Genomic DNA, 14,481 nt, shown 5'->3' with positions numbered 1-14,481 from the left:
TTAACTGAGCTAGCAACATTAATTTTGCATCACGATTTAAAGTATGTAAAGGTTGAGTCATAATAACGTACGATAGTTTCCCAATTAGGGCTCTCAGCCGCGCGCGCAAGATAATGTCACGGCGGGACACTAGAGCTGCCTTCTAAGGTGACGCCACAGGCGCAGCGATTAGCGGGGACGTTCATAGGCCTGTCAAAATCAAGATTAAAGTCAAAATATCATTAAATTTAGGCTATAAAAAGCACTTATGAATGACAAAAATAATCTACCACCAGTTCGGAAAAACCTCCGTTAAGAAGAATCCGGCAAGAAACACAACGTTCCTGTTAGTGTGGACAACAATAAACTGCTGCTGGCAGCTGCTGTGGGAACGTCACATCTAAATCGGTTCTGCAGTTTAGACGTGATGAAGTAACAAACAAACAGCGACTTACAAAATTTCGCATACTTATAATATTAGTGGGATATTACTTTCAATAAAGCCGTGGTGGCCGAGTGGTCTGACCTATGGCCTCTCAAGCAGAGGTTCGTGGGTTCAAACCCCGGCCCGCACCTCTGAGTTTTTCGAAGTTCATGTGCGAAATTACATTTGAAATTTACCACGAGCTTTACGGTGAAGGAAAACATCGTGAGGAAACCTGCACACACCTGTGAAGTAATTCAATGGTATGTGTGAAGTTCCCAATCCGCACTGAGCCCGCGTGGGAACTACGGTCCAAGCCCTCTCATTCTGAGAGGTGGCCTGTGCCCAGCAGTGGGACGTATATAGACTGGGATGATTACCTTTAATACTTATACTATGATCGTAGTGTGATTCAGACTCCGCTAGTGCCAAGGCGTGTCCTCACACTTGTCCGCCCTTTGTCGGCAGCGTCAAGCGTGAGCAGGACATGTGGGTCTCTTGTCCCGGCCTAGCAGTCTAGCCTGGTCTATGGGCTATCTAGACCGTCGACGTCTGATGCAAGCCTATTGAGATGAAGGCACATCGACATAAGCATTGGTATCTGTGCTTGGAGAATTTACGACAGGAGATGGCAAGGCGTCTTCCTGCTAATACAAAGGCAATTCGGGAGATGTGATTAGAATCATCAAATTCGTTTAATTAAAGATCAGTATTTTCGGTTTTCTCCATTAAAAAAAAAGTGCTTATGACCTACAATGTATTTATGGTATTGGCAGTAGGTACCTACTACCTCTTAGATCAGAAGGCGATATCTCGAAAAAAAAATACCTTTGACTTATTTGTACCATTGTGTAGCTTAAGAAATTCTGCATCAAATGGTATAAATAAACCGTGATTTTTTTGACAGACCTCCTTTTGCCTTATGAGAGCAAAATATAGGTCACAACAGGGTGTCACCTATTGGAAGTGTCGAGCACTCGGACGTTTACCTTATTCACTTCCTTTCTAAAATTGACAGTATGCATTTTTTATCTAGTGTATACTGTGGTGCAAGACAACAGGCCAAGGCATCTCTCGTCGTAAGTGGTTGAAGTTAATGGGTTTATATATGCTCGCAGTTGTTTATGTTTATGTCATAATTGTCTACACGTTAACTACTAGCCTTTCGTCTCTGTTTTAGCTTTATACAGTGTGTTACAGCAGCCAGGCTTTTTAAGGGAAGGGGGGTTAAAGTAACGCATTTCTGTAACTTAACCACATGACATTAATTTAATGAACTAAAAGAAATTTCCTTGCTCACCCGCGACCTTACGATAGCTACGCTTATGCAAAAAACATAACCCTCCATCCGACAGTCGGGTAAATATGCGTGTTCATGCAGTTCCTCCACCTCCACACTGTAAGAACACACACAAATCACACAAACCCATCTATCACCACCACCACACTACACTGACGCGTTTCTAACTCAACCAGAGCTCATCTTCAGAGTCTAACAACTGGTAGCATGGTGTACGGTTGTGTCACTCTGAAGATGAGCTCTGGTTGAGTTCGAAACGCGTCAGTGTAGAGTGCCAGAGTGGTGGTGGTGATAGATGGGTTTGTGTGATTTGTGTGTGTTCTTACAGTGTGGAGGTGGAGGAACTGCATGAACACGCATATTTTGCATAAGCTTAGCTATCGTAAGGTCGCGGGTGAGCAAGGAAATTCTTTTAGTTCATTGATATGGACCTCCGCAAAGTAACGCCTGATTCAATAAATTAGACATTAATTTAATTAATAAACTAAAATTCAGACTTTGTTAACTTTCGAACAAAATTATAATTGCCAGCAATGTACATCAAAGTAAATTGACGAGTAAATGACAGCCGACAGATACTTTGATTATTACTTGTCAATTTACTTTGCTGTACACATTTCTGGCACTGCTTGCTTTTTTTGTGATTGCTTTACTGTTGTGTTTCGGCGTGGAGTAAGACAGCCGGTGGAATGACTGGCACTTGAGGTATCCCATCTTAGGCCTCTAGGTTGGCAACGCATCTGCAATATCCCTGGTGTTGCAGATGTTTATGGGCGGTGGTGATCTCTTACCATCAGGAGGCCCACTTGTTCGTTTGCCATCCAGTCTAATAAAAAAACATTGCTGGCAATTATAATTTTTTTAGAAAGTAAACAAAGTCTGAATTTTAGTTTATTAATTAAATTAATGTCATGCTTTAGTTAGGTACAGAAAAACGTTACATAACCTCCCTTAAAAAAAGTCTGGCTGCCGGTACACTGTATTATGTTTCCATTATTAATTCTGTAATTTTTAGGGTTCCATATCTCAATAGGAAAAAACAGAAACCGTATAAAATGACTTTGTTGTCGGTCTGTTCGTCTGTTTCTCAGGAAAGCTGAAATTAATAACAAACACTCGAGTCTACACGTCGATTCATATCACAAGAGGTGGCATGAATGGATTGAACGAAAGTGAAAATGTCAAGCATCTGTCATTTTCATATTTGTGTGAAGTGTACACACAGATACTTTCATTCACTCATTCATTCGTTCATTCAAATTACCTGTACAGTACGATTACTTGGAGTTAACACTTGACGGATGGGCGTGCCTTCAGTCAATTTTCAACTTTGACGTCATACAAATAAAGCCATTTTTAGTATACCGCTACCCACGTTTACAGATTATGTAAAAACTATTTTATTTGTATGATCTCATAGTTGAAAATTGACTGAAGGCACGCCCATCTGTCAAGTGTTAACTCAAAGTAATCGTACAGTGCCCTTAGTGTAAGTTTTCGGTTACAAAATACGTCTCGATCGCGTTCGCGTTAAAATCTCAATTTGTATGCAAACACGAACAGCGCCTCTAGCGGAACGTTTGTGATATTCGTGTTTCCATACAAATTGAGATTTTAACGCGAACGCGATCGAGGCGTATTTTGTAACCGAAAACTTACACTAAGGGCACTGTACTAGCCCTTAGAACAGTGAAGTAAATCAAACCTCTAAGTCAACACAATGCAATGTTTCAAGTTCCAAGTTTCTTGCGGCGCATTCTTCTTTAAAAAAAAACCGTCCAAGTGCGAGTCGGACTTGCGCACGAAGGGTTCCGTACCATTATTTAAACAACATTAGACATAAGCAAAAAACGGCAATTTAAATCAAGTTTGTTGTATGGGAGCCCCCTTAAATATTTTTTTACTAGCTTTTGCCCGTGGCTTCGCCGCCATGGGATTCGATTATCGCGCACTGTTCCCTCGGGAACTGTGCTTTTTTCCGGGATAAAAAGTAGCCTACGTCACTCTTTGGCCCATAAACTATCTCTTTACCAAAAATCACGTCGATCCGTCGCTCCGTTTCGACGTGAAAGACTTAGTATGGATGGAAGTATGGATCCTGTTTTTAGTATTTGTTGTTATAGCGGCTACAGTAATACATAATCTATAAAAATTTCAAGTGTCTAACTATTACGACTCATATGACAGACGGACGGACAGACAGACAGCGGAGTCTCCCATTGCGGCTTACTTACTGAATAAATGATTTGAATTTGAATGATACAGTCAGTAAAGAGGCTATTCCATATAATTTGACGGGGAATCTAATAACAAAAACTTGAACTTGAACTTGAAATTTGTAACTCTTATAGCATATATATACCTCGTTGAGTTTCTTGCCGGATTCTCTCAGCAGAGGTTTTTCCGAACCGGTGGTAGATTTTTTGACACATAAGTGCTTGTTGTAGCCTAAATTGAATAAAGATATTTTGACTTTGACTTTGACTTTGAGCACAACCAAGAAGAAAATCTTAATATTTAGGGTTCCGTAGTCAACTAGAAACCCTTATAGTTTCGCCATGTCTGTCCGAAAATATGACTTTATTTTTTCGTAATGACTACGGAATCATATCCTGGGCGTGCCCGACATGCTCTTAGCCGATGTTTGACTTTCTTATTAGTCTTACCGATAGAGGTTTTCCCGAACACGTTGATAGATTTTTTGAGATTCACAAGCGCTTATTACAGCCAAAATTGTATTAAGATTTTGACTTTGACTTTGAAAGGTGAGGTAGAAATGAAAGATTCTCTTTTTTTATTCGTTTATTGAGCGATGTTATGTTCTTATCGCACTTCGCTACGCTACGGGTACAGGCTTACGCTACATATTTACATATAGTAATATTATATTTATATATTTTTGATAGTCTAACGAACACTAAGGTACGAACTAGGTTCAGAAAAACGTTTACTTAAGGGTGTTAGTAACCAATCTAAAAACACACTGCATACATTTTGCTTAGGAACAGGGCTCTAAAAAATAAATAAAATAAATATCAGGGGACAATTCACACCAATTTACCTAGTCCCAAAGTAAGCTTAGCAAAGCTTGTGTTATAGGTACTAAGCAACGGATAAATATAATTATATAGATAGATACATACTTAAATACATATTAAACACCCAAGACCCGAGAACAAACATTCGTATTTTTTATACAAATATCTGCCCCGACACGGGAATCGAACCCGGGACCTCAAGCTTCGTAGTCAGGTTCTCTAACCACTAGGCCATCTGGTCGTCACTGTTTAGATATATACAAGGTGGGCCCTGTAACAGGAGCAAAAAATTAAACCACAACTTCCACTCTTCATCTTGAGCTATTTTACTTTTATTATAGTTTAAAGTTTCATTGGACAAGCAATGTATTGCGATATCCGTCAGTTTGTAACGTGACAGACGATGCCATTTAGGCTATAGGATGCCGTACATTGAAAATACCATTTAATTTGTTTGGAATAAACATAATGATATTAATTACTTAATTTTTGAAAGTTGCAGAACTAAGTATTAGTTCCATTTGAGTAGCAGAACCAGGGTTTTAATTTTTTGCTTCTGTTACAGGGCCCACCCTGTATAGGTAGAGTCGTTTACGATGACGCGTGCTGTGGTTCTTCTTACAATGACATTAATGTCTAATTTTGACAAAATCTTCGTGGATGGCACTGGGTATATCGTTTTGTTGTCCTGCTAATATTATAATTAAGAAAGTGTATGACTTAATGTTTCCTTGTTACTTTTTTACTCTACCTAAAACGACATCACGAATTTTGAAGTAATTGGATGTATATCGGAAATATCGGGATTAAGTAGCCTATGCGCTATTCCAGATGTTCAACTATATTCATATTTTTCTTTCGAATCCATCCAGATGATTTAGCGGGAAGGATAAACAATCATCATACACACACATACACATATACGCACAAACTTTCGCACATGTAATATGGGTGTGGTCTGTAATATGAGCAAATAATTTAAACATAGATCATACTCGTCAAACTGAACAACATTAGTTCAGCGACTTTTAAAAATAATTAGTTTTTTAATTGTTATTACACTTTAAAGTTTATTCGAAGAAGCAATGTAAAGCAAAATGCTTGATGTTTGTAGCGTGACAGGCGACGTCAGTTGTGTTCTAGGATGGCGTACATTGATAGCAGTATGTAATTTGTATGAAAAAGGGAAAATTCAGACTCCATTATTTTTAAAAGTCGCTGAACTAATGTTGGTCAGTTTGACGAGGACGATATACGTTTTAATTTTTTATATAGGATTATTATGATATAGGATATTAATAGGATTAGATTTTTTTTTGTGGGAACCCAAAAGCGCTTGGCTACTAGAGTAAATCAGGAGCTCTCTTATTTAAACGTTTTTCTAAACTAAAAATATTATCCAGTAACAATATCGAGTATTAGGTATTCACTAGCTACTTACAGAAACTAAAAAGATGACTATTAAACTTCTATTAAACAATATCGAGTCACATGACCTTAGGCTGCGTTTACACCATGTTTCCACCAAAAATGTGCCAGGATATGTTACTAAGACGTAGATAATAGTTAGTGTTTAGTTTTGTAACTAAGGGACCCCATATATCCTTGCATTATTTTTTTGTATTTTCTTTTATTTAATTGTATACTGTAGTTTTAAGTATTTTATTTGTATTAAATATAATGACCCGGATAACTCACGTCTTAAATCGAGTTTAGCTCGACATGTTTCGGGCTAATCCGTAGCCTTTATATTATTTGTAATTATTTTATGTTGAAAAAATGACTTTCTGCCAAGTTACTTGCGGCGCATTCTTCTTGGCAATGATGGTCTTTCCGAAAGCGCTGGTAGTTTTAAAAATGACGTGTAAAAGTGCCCATTGCGGCCTATTTACTGAATAAATGATTTTGTTTTTTTTCTTGTTTGTGTGGATTTTTCTTGAACCAATAGAAACGCTTCATTGACCTATACTAGCATAGTACATCTCTAGTGGAAACAAATCAGCGGAGCGAGGCGAGGCAAATGAAGTGTTTCTATTGGTTCATGATAGACATGGGTAATCTCAACTCCGCGAAGTGATCTGACTCACTAGATCCAGCTCCGGTGTCGGTACCGAATCCGCTTATTGAATCCGACTCCTTTATTGACTCCGGTTCTTTCGAGCGATTATTAATTTATCTATGGCCGATCCGCCCCGGCTCGGTTCGGTACTGCGGTGCCCCACCCGCTGACTGAACTGAAGTACAGATTCGTTCGTTAGTCCAAGTCCGAGTACCGAACCGAACCGACCAACCAAACATAGATAATAAGATCCAAGTCCAAGATCCGATCCGCAGGGCTACTACGAACCGAACCGAACCAAACCGAACAGAACCGACCAACCAAACATAGATAATAAGATCCGAGTCCAAGATCCGATCCGCAGGGCTACTACGAAACTCCAAAATCGAAGTTCGTGTCGTGCGGTCCCTCTGAGACTTATACTATTTAATACGAGAGCGAGAGGGACGGTACGATACGAACTTGAGTTTCGTAGTAGCCCTGCCGATCCGATCCAAGCCGAGCGAGAGCGAAAGCAGGCGGACAGAGCGAGTCAGTGTGAGTGAGCATGACGGCGATCACGAGCGAGGCGAGCCGCTCGATCCAGTCGGAGTTAGTAACTCCGGAGTCAATAAGATTTGAAAGGAGTCATTAAGGGATTCGGATCCGCTTGAGGATCTGACTCTTTTGAATCTTCAGATCCGGATTTACCCACCTCTAGTTCATGAAAAACACATCCCTCGCGACACGTCCACATCTCTGGTGGAAATGGAGCCTTAGCAGGTTATTTAATCAACGTTACATTTTATGATAAATTATAGTTTTAGTTTTACCATCATTTTCATTGAATTAATTAAACATACAATTCTGAGAGATAAACGACGTAGATTTCAAGTTCCCTAAATATTATTCTAAAGCACAAATATACACGCAAATACTAAAGCTAATATTCTCTGGTATTCTAGTTAGGTTGTCAGCAGACAGCTTTTGAATACATAAATCTTGATTAACTTTTCATGGTCTACTTCTTTTAATTAGCCTGGTATCCCACTGATGGGAAAGGCTCGCCTCTTATACCCCACACCTACCAATCCCAAACAATCCCGAACAGTTTGGATCATCACTGTTATTCTAACCCAGTTAAGACTGCGTTACCATCAGAAATGTGTATCGAATATGTGTTAATAAATGTTTCTTCCTCTCTCTCTCTCTCTCTCTCTCTCTCTCTCTCTCAATAGAGCACCGCAATGTACTGCGACTTGTACGGTCATTCTTGCTGATCTAAACTGGGTTATATGACCATGTTGAGTAAACAAAACGTCATGTACTAACTACCTTATGTACTAACTATTAGAGATATAAATTAGACTAAAATTATATACACAGGAGCGTTAGACGCCATCTTGAACACTCATCGTATACACTACATGGTGGATAAAACCATAATGACATAAAAATATTCATAATTATGAATTATGATTATGGCTATTGACGGATTGTAGGGAGAGAGCACCGCTTTTTATCGATATTATCGATACTGAAATTAATAATGATATAGACTTTGTATACGAAATCGACAACTGTTAATTAAGTTGTAACTTTGATACATACAGCTTGGAATATTATTATAAAATACTTTATGTTGGCTACGGTAAGAACTGAAGGAATACAAAATAATATTTTGGGTGGGCAAGCTACCGAACGTTAAGTGGTCTCAGAGGGATCTTTTCTCAAGTTATAAAATATAAAGGTATTCGTAATTATAGTGATTTCAATAAAGCAATTTAAACGAATTAAACTTTCCGATAATTTCATTCATCATTGACCGCTGAAAATACGTATCATCGGAAAGTCTGAGGTTTTATACAATCCATCCATACTAATATTATAAATGCGAAAGTGTGTTTGTATGTTTGTGTGTTTGTCCGTCTTTCACGCCGTAACGGAGCGACGGATCGACGTGATTTTTGGCATAGAGATAGTTTATGGGCCCGAGAGTGACATAGGCTACTTTTTATCCCGGAAAATGCACAGTTCCCGAGGGAACAGCGCGCGATAACCGAATACAACGCGGGCGGAGCCGCGGGCAAAAGCTAGTAAAAACATGAATTAAAAAAACTATCGATTTGTCGATAACATCGATAAAAAGCGGTGCTCTTTCCCTACAATCTGTCAATAGCCACAAAATTCCGGGCCTTAATAATAATACATCGTAGAGCAATGGCCTTTATCTTTATTTTTTTATTTTGTTTCGTTTCAGTTCAGATCTACAATCTTAGATTAAGAAGTTCAGAAATTGATTAGATGTGAAATAATAAACATGTGAAGGCACAAAAAGCCTTTCTAATATGCTAAAGCTATATTCTTGCGTTACACCAGTGCCGTGAATGTTTGTGTTGGCCCGAAAAAGAAGTGAGGATAACGCTTCGCATTCGCGCTTCTTGGCATTATCCAACCGGTGCCGGAGCCACGTCGTAATTCATGCTAACATAAACGTGAAACGGGCCAAATTCCACATTTGTAATTCGCGGGTATGTCAGACCTGCATTACACAAAAAGTTCTAATATCAAGTTTAAGTGATTCACGTTTTTACATTAGATGTAATAGTACATTGTGTCTAAAGGGCGGTAAACAAGGAATTACGGACGAGAGTCTATTAGAAGCCCGAAGTCGAAGACTGAGGGCTTTAATGAGTCAATGTTCGTAATTCTAGTACCGCCCGTGCGACATACAATGTTTTTCATCACATTTGCGAGTAAAATTGTATATTTGTAAAAGAAAAACTAATATTTTTTCAAAAATTGTCGATACCGCTGACTGCGCTCTTGGCAGCGCCAGCCTCCGCGCCGCCCTCCCCCAGCCTGACCATGCGCCCGACGTGTGTGCAGTATCACACTCATTTACCGACCTTGGGCTTCATGACAACAAAATTAGTACGGGCAATGACTCATTTACCGACCACGGGTTTCATGACAAGCACATTAAGGTCGAGGGTTTTATTTGGGGGGTTGCAACCAAGGTAGCCTGCATGTTACGACACTGTTTACGAGCAAGTGTGATGAAAATATTTTTACAGGGCGTAGATCGAAGTAGCTTTGATATTTTGACGCAGCTATAAGCAGCGTACCTAATCACGGGTAGATGTAATGTCGTGTAAGTAGACCAAGCTCTTCTACTATCATTCTTGTGCGTCAACTGCGTCTACTTTCTCTAGTATTAGATGCTCATTAGGAAGCTTATTAAAGGTAACCGTGATCTACTTAACGTAGAAAATACGTCAAACAATTCTAACTCTAACAGACCAGTTTGGAATGTATTCGAAATTACAATAATTACTCTGAATAAACAATTCTAACGCATTCACAGTTCAAAGCACAGTTCAGCTACACTGTCCAGTTCAGACGCCCCTAGTCAGAAAATTCCGTGTTGGTATTATCTGAGCGCGGTGACGTGCCGGGAGACGGCACGGGCATCTGCCGGCCGTACATCAGCTCCGCCGGCGGCATAAAGCCGGACAGGTACTCCGGAGGCGGCCGGATCACCGTCGGAAGATACCCAGTACCACTATACGGCGGCGTCAGGAACCTTCTCGAAGGAGAGAACTTGAAGCTCTGGTTGGATAGTGGAGAAAACGCTGACTTTGATTGGTAATTCTGCATGAATGGTGGAGATTCTTGTGTCAGGTTGTACGCGTGTGTCGGATGTTCTGTACCATTCACCATCATCTCCATAGCAGCCACTACATCCCCTTTGCACCTTGCTAGAGTAGCTTCGATCTCTTGTCGACTCTTCCTGGGGAAAACTTTAATGAGCACATCAACTGGAGATTTCTGGAAGGATGAGGAACAATCTTCAGGTTCAGGCTCTTTTCTGTCGCGTCTGAACATCTTGTATTTGAAGTCATTGTCCCATTTTTCTTCTTCTTCTTTTTTGACGGGTGTCTCTTCGGTTCTTGGCGCTTTCATTGATAGGTTCTCTGGGTGAGGGAATTTTCTGACGGGTCCTCGAGCTCTTCTTCGACGTTGAGGTCGTGGTCTGAGGGTGAGCGCGGGGGCGGGGTGGTTAGCGGCGAGGAGTGGGGGGGGACTTGGTGTCCGGTTGCTCCGTCGGGGGGAGGGGCTGGAACACACCTCTGTGATGCGCGCGCGCTTTTGGGCTGTGGACAAACGAGAATTCCGTTAGATTACTTATAGAAGTGCTAGAAAATAACTGAAATACTGGGGCTTTATTTAAGTAACATGTATACAGACTCAAGAGCAATTTATAATTTGAGGACGCGTGAATCTTTAAGATCTTTTTTTAAGGAAACAGATATCCTAACCCTGCCGTCGCTTTATGTTTTTGAAATAATCATGTATGTTAGGAAGAACATATGTGATTTTCCCACTAACGTCGATAAGCCAAAGGCTACTAGAAACACAGGGAAGCTTAAAGTTCCATCTTACAGACTGGCTAAAACCAAAAGTCTTTTCTGGGAAATTGCATACGTTTTATAATAAAATTCCAAAAATATTATAAATGAAACGGATACAAAATTCAGATCTATTGTCAAGAAGACATTAATATCAAAGGCGTATTATAAAGTTAATGATTATATCATGGACAGGGATATTTGGAAATAATTCCGATCCGCATTAGCGATCCCTTCAAATAGCGAACCTACTGTGTTAAAATAAAGTTGTGTTAAATACTTGTGATGTATACATGTCATTTAATAATATTGTAAATCTGTTTTAAAAAAAAATATATATACCTCGTTGAGTTTCTTGCCGGATTCTTCTCAGCAGAGGTTTTTCCGAACCGGTGGTAGATTTTTTTTGACATTCATAAGTGCTTGTTGTAGCCTAAATTGAATAAAGATGTTTTGACTTTGACTTTGACTTTGACTCAAAAGTTAATTCAACTTAGACGGAGGGCTCTACACTCCATAATAACAAATTGAGTGTGAATTGTACCAAGTTACTCGAACTATAAACTATAACCAATGTCGTACCAGGTGCTAAATTAGAGAATTTGATGGTTGGTTTGACATTGGCATTGGCTATGGTTAGGTATATTAGGTGATAATTGGCATTGTTAATTTTTTACAATGTGGTCTAATTCCAAAACCATTTCATTTTATAATACTTTAGTAAAAAATACTAACTGATTGTGACGTATATTTGCAAAATAACGTTTGAAAATATTTTCACACACCCCAACAGTATTTTCTTTTTTTATGTTAATTGGTCCAATATCTTAATTAATAATTATTTCGAATAATATTCTTATGTTTTTCTAAATCAATCTACTTGATTTCTAATTGACCTCGTAATTTGCACTTGTCAGTTGCGAATCGCCATTTACGGAAGAAAATCAAATCACTTCGTAAAAATTGTTATTGGAAATAACAAAAACGGCACAGTAGCGGTTATCGATTCAGACGAGCTGATACTTGACGTTCTTGACGCTTTGCGCCGCTTAACGAGCTTCCGAAGAAACACTAGAACCACCGGCGCACTCTGACGAGCGCGTCATCTTTCGTGGTTTTAACAATGGTTACCTTTTTTACCCCCGACCCAGAAGAGGGATGTTATAAAGTTACAGTGTGTTAGTGGCGTCACACTATCTGTCCGTGTCGTAGCTCTCAAACAGATGGTTTGATTTCGATGCGGTTTTTAGGTGAAAGCGAGTTTCTTACCCTTTACCCTTATTACCTTTATTTAGCGTCATTTATGTTTTGTCTTTGTTCTATTGTTGTTAATTGTGATGTTTTTTTATGGCGTTAAGTAAATGTATTTTCTTTCTTTCTTTCTTTTCTTTCTCTGGGGTTCTTAGCTACAGATAGTTCAACTCAGTTGTGCGCGCGGCCCTATGTGTGGGTAAAGCGATAAGAACACGTCTTGCTCGCACGACGACTGCCGCGTCACGTGAAACTTGTATATTTACAAGCGCACGCACACATAGGGCCGCGCGCACAACTGAGTTGAACTATCTGTACATATGTTAATCAACTGATAATCTAACTGGCGGACTCATTATAGGTAACTAGCTGTTACCCGCGACTGCGTCCGCATAGAATTCCTTTATCGCTATCCCGCGGGAATAATGAAATTTTCCGGGATAAAAACTATCCTATGTCCGTCCTCAGGACTCAAACTATCTGTATAACGAATTTAATCGAAATTGGTTCAGCAGTTTAGACGTTATGTGGTAATAAACAAACATACAGACTTGCAAATTTTCGCATTTAACAATATTATTAGTGGGATAATATTTAGGCGTTTGTAGCGAGCGACGTAGGTAAGTAAAACTATTTATTTATTTATTTATTAACTTTGGCACACAAAACAAACTGTAAACATGATGTACAGTAATGAGAATAATTAAAGCAACAGATCATTTTACAATAAAATTCAGACTATGTGTACACATCATGAAAAGAGTGATACAATTAAAACTTAAAGAAAAGAAAAGTATCAATATTTATATAAATGCAAAATAAACTATACATTCTATTGTATTTCACGCACTATAAAAACCAAGTACCTATCTCAAAGTTTGTCAATTATATTTTGTTTAATTTATTTTGTGCAATAAAGAGTTTAGGTACATACATACATACATACATAGAAACCTCCTAACACCCAAATGTCCACAATACCAAATGTGTTGTACAATAACGCGTTCGCGGGCGCTCGCGCGCAACATTTTAATGGCGGCCATTGTTTCAGGAGCGGGGCGCTTCGCTAGCTGCGGGTGTTTGCCGCCATTAAAATATTGGAAAACTATGAACAGGGTACCTCAGTTTTATACAGTCCAAGTGGTACGAGAACTAGAGGAAAGTTTATGTTCTCCTAGCTGTTGCCCGCAACTCCGTCCGTGTAGAATTCGTTTTTTAGCTAGCCCCAAGGAGCAATGCAATTTTACGGTGTTATCTATATTTATTCAAATGTTTTGCTCTATTTGTCGATCCTTGTTTTTTGATTGCTCCTTTACTACTCAAAGGTTGACTGGCAGAGATCCCTGCAGGGATAAGTCCGCCTTTGTACTTAATACGTTACTTTTTTTTATGTAACCTTTTTGTTTTAAAACCCCGACGCAAAAAAGAGGGGTGTTATAAGTTTGACCGCTATGTGTGTCTGTGTGTCCGTATGTCTGTATGTCTGTCGGTGGGATCGTAGCTCTTAAACGGGTAGACCGATTTGAATGCGGTTTTTTTTATTTGAAAGCAGGTTTTCTAGCCATGGTTCTTTCTTAGACATGTTTTATCAAAATCGCTGTTCGCTGCGGTAGGAATCTTAGACGCATAATAGGTATTTACTTTACTTTCAAACATATTTGGGACCTACAATTTTTCCTTTTTTGTACAATAAAGAGTATAAACAAATAAACAGACAAACATAATCTTACACAGCGGAAGACCAGCGTTGGCCTTCACGGCCAACATTATGCTGAGCTGGGACCGCTTCGCGATTTCGTTTTTAATTGTCTTCTGTAATTTGCGAAGTGCGAACAAATATTTCTATTTTTTTCTATTTCTATTTCTTATGTACAGTCAACGTCATAAATAAGGTCACTTTTGTACCTTGCCGCTTTCAGTCTGTAAACAATTTCGTATGGCTTTTCAAACATGACGTTAAAATGACAAGGTAAAAAGTGATCACTTATTTTATTTATGACGTTGACTGTACTTCCCCGCACTCGATTTTAATGAAAATT

At 39.1% G+C, this 14,481-nt stretch overlaps 1 pseudogene; it reads right to left on the bottom strand.

Moving 5' to 3' along the window:
- Positions 1 to 7,277: 7,277 nt before the first annotated feature.
- LOC141440155 (uncharacterized) lies at positions 7,278 to 14,209 on the bottom strand (annotated as a pseudogene).
- Positions 14,210 to 14,481: the final 272 nt, after the last annotated feature.

Source organism: Choristoneura fumiferana, chromosome 22 (assembly GCF_025370935.1).
Source record: "Choristoneura fumiferana chromosome 22, NRCan_CFum_1, whole genome shotgun sequence".
NCBI lineage: Eukaryota > Metazoa > Arthropoda > Insecta > Lepidoptera > Tortricidae > Choristoneura > Choristoneura fumiferana.
Note: the sequence above shows the minus strand (reverse complement) of the source record. Positions and strands in the feature narration are given on the sequence as shown.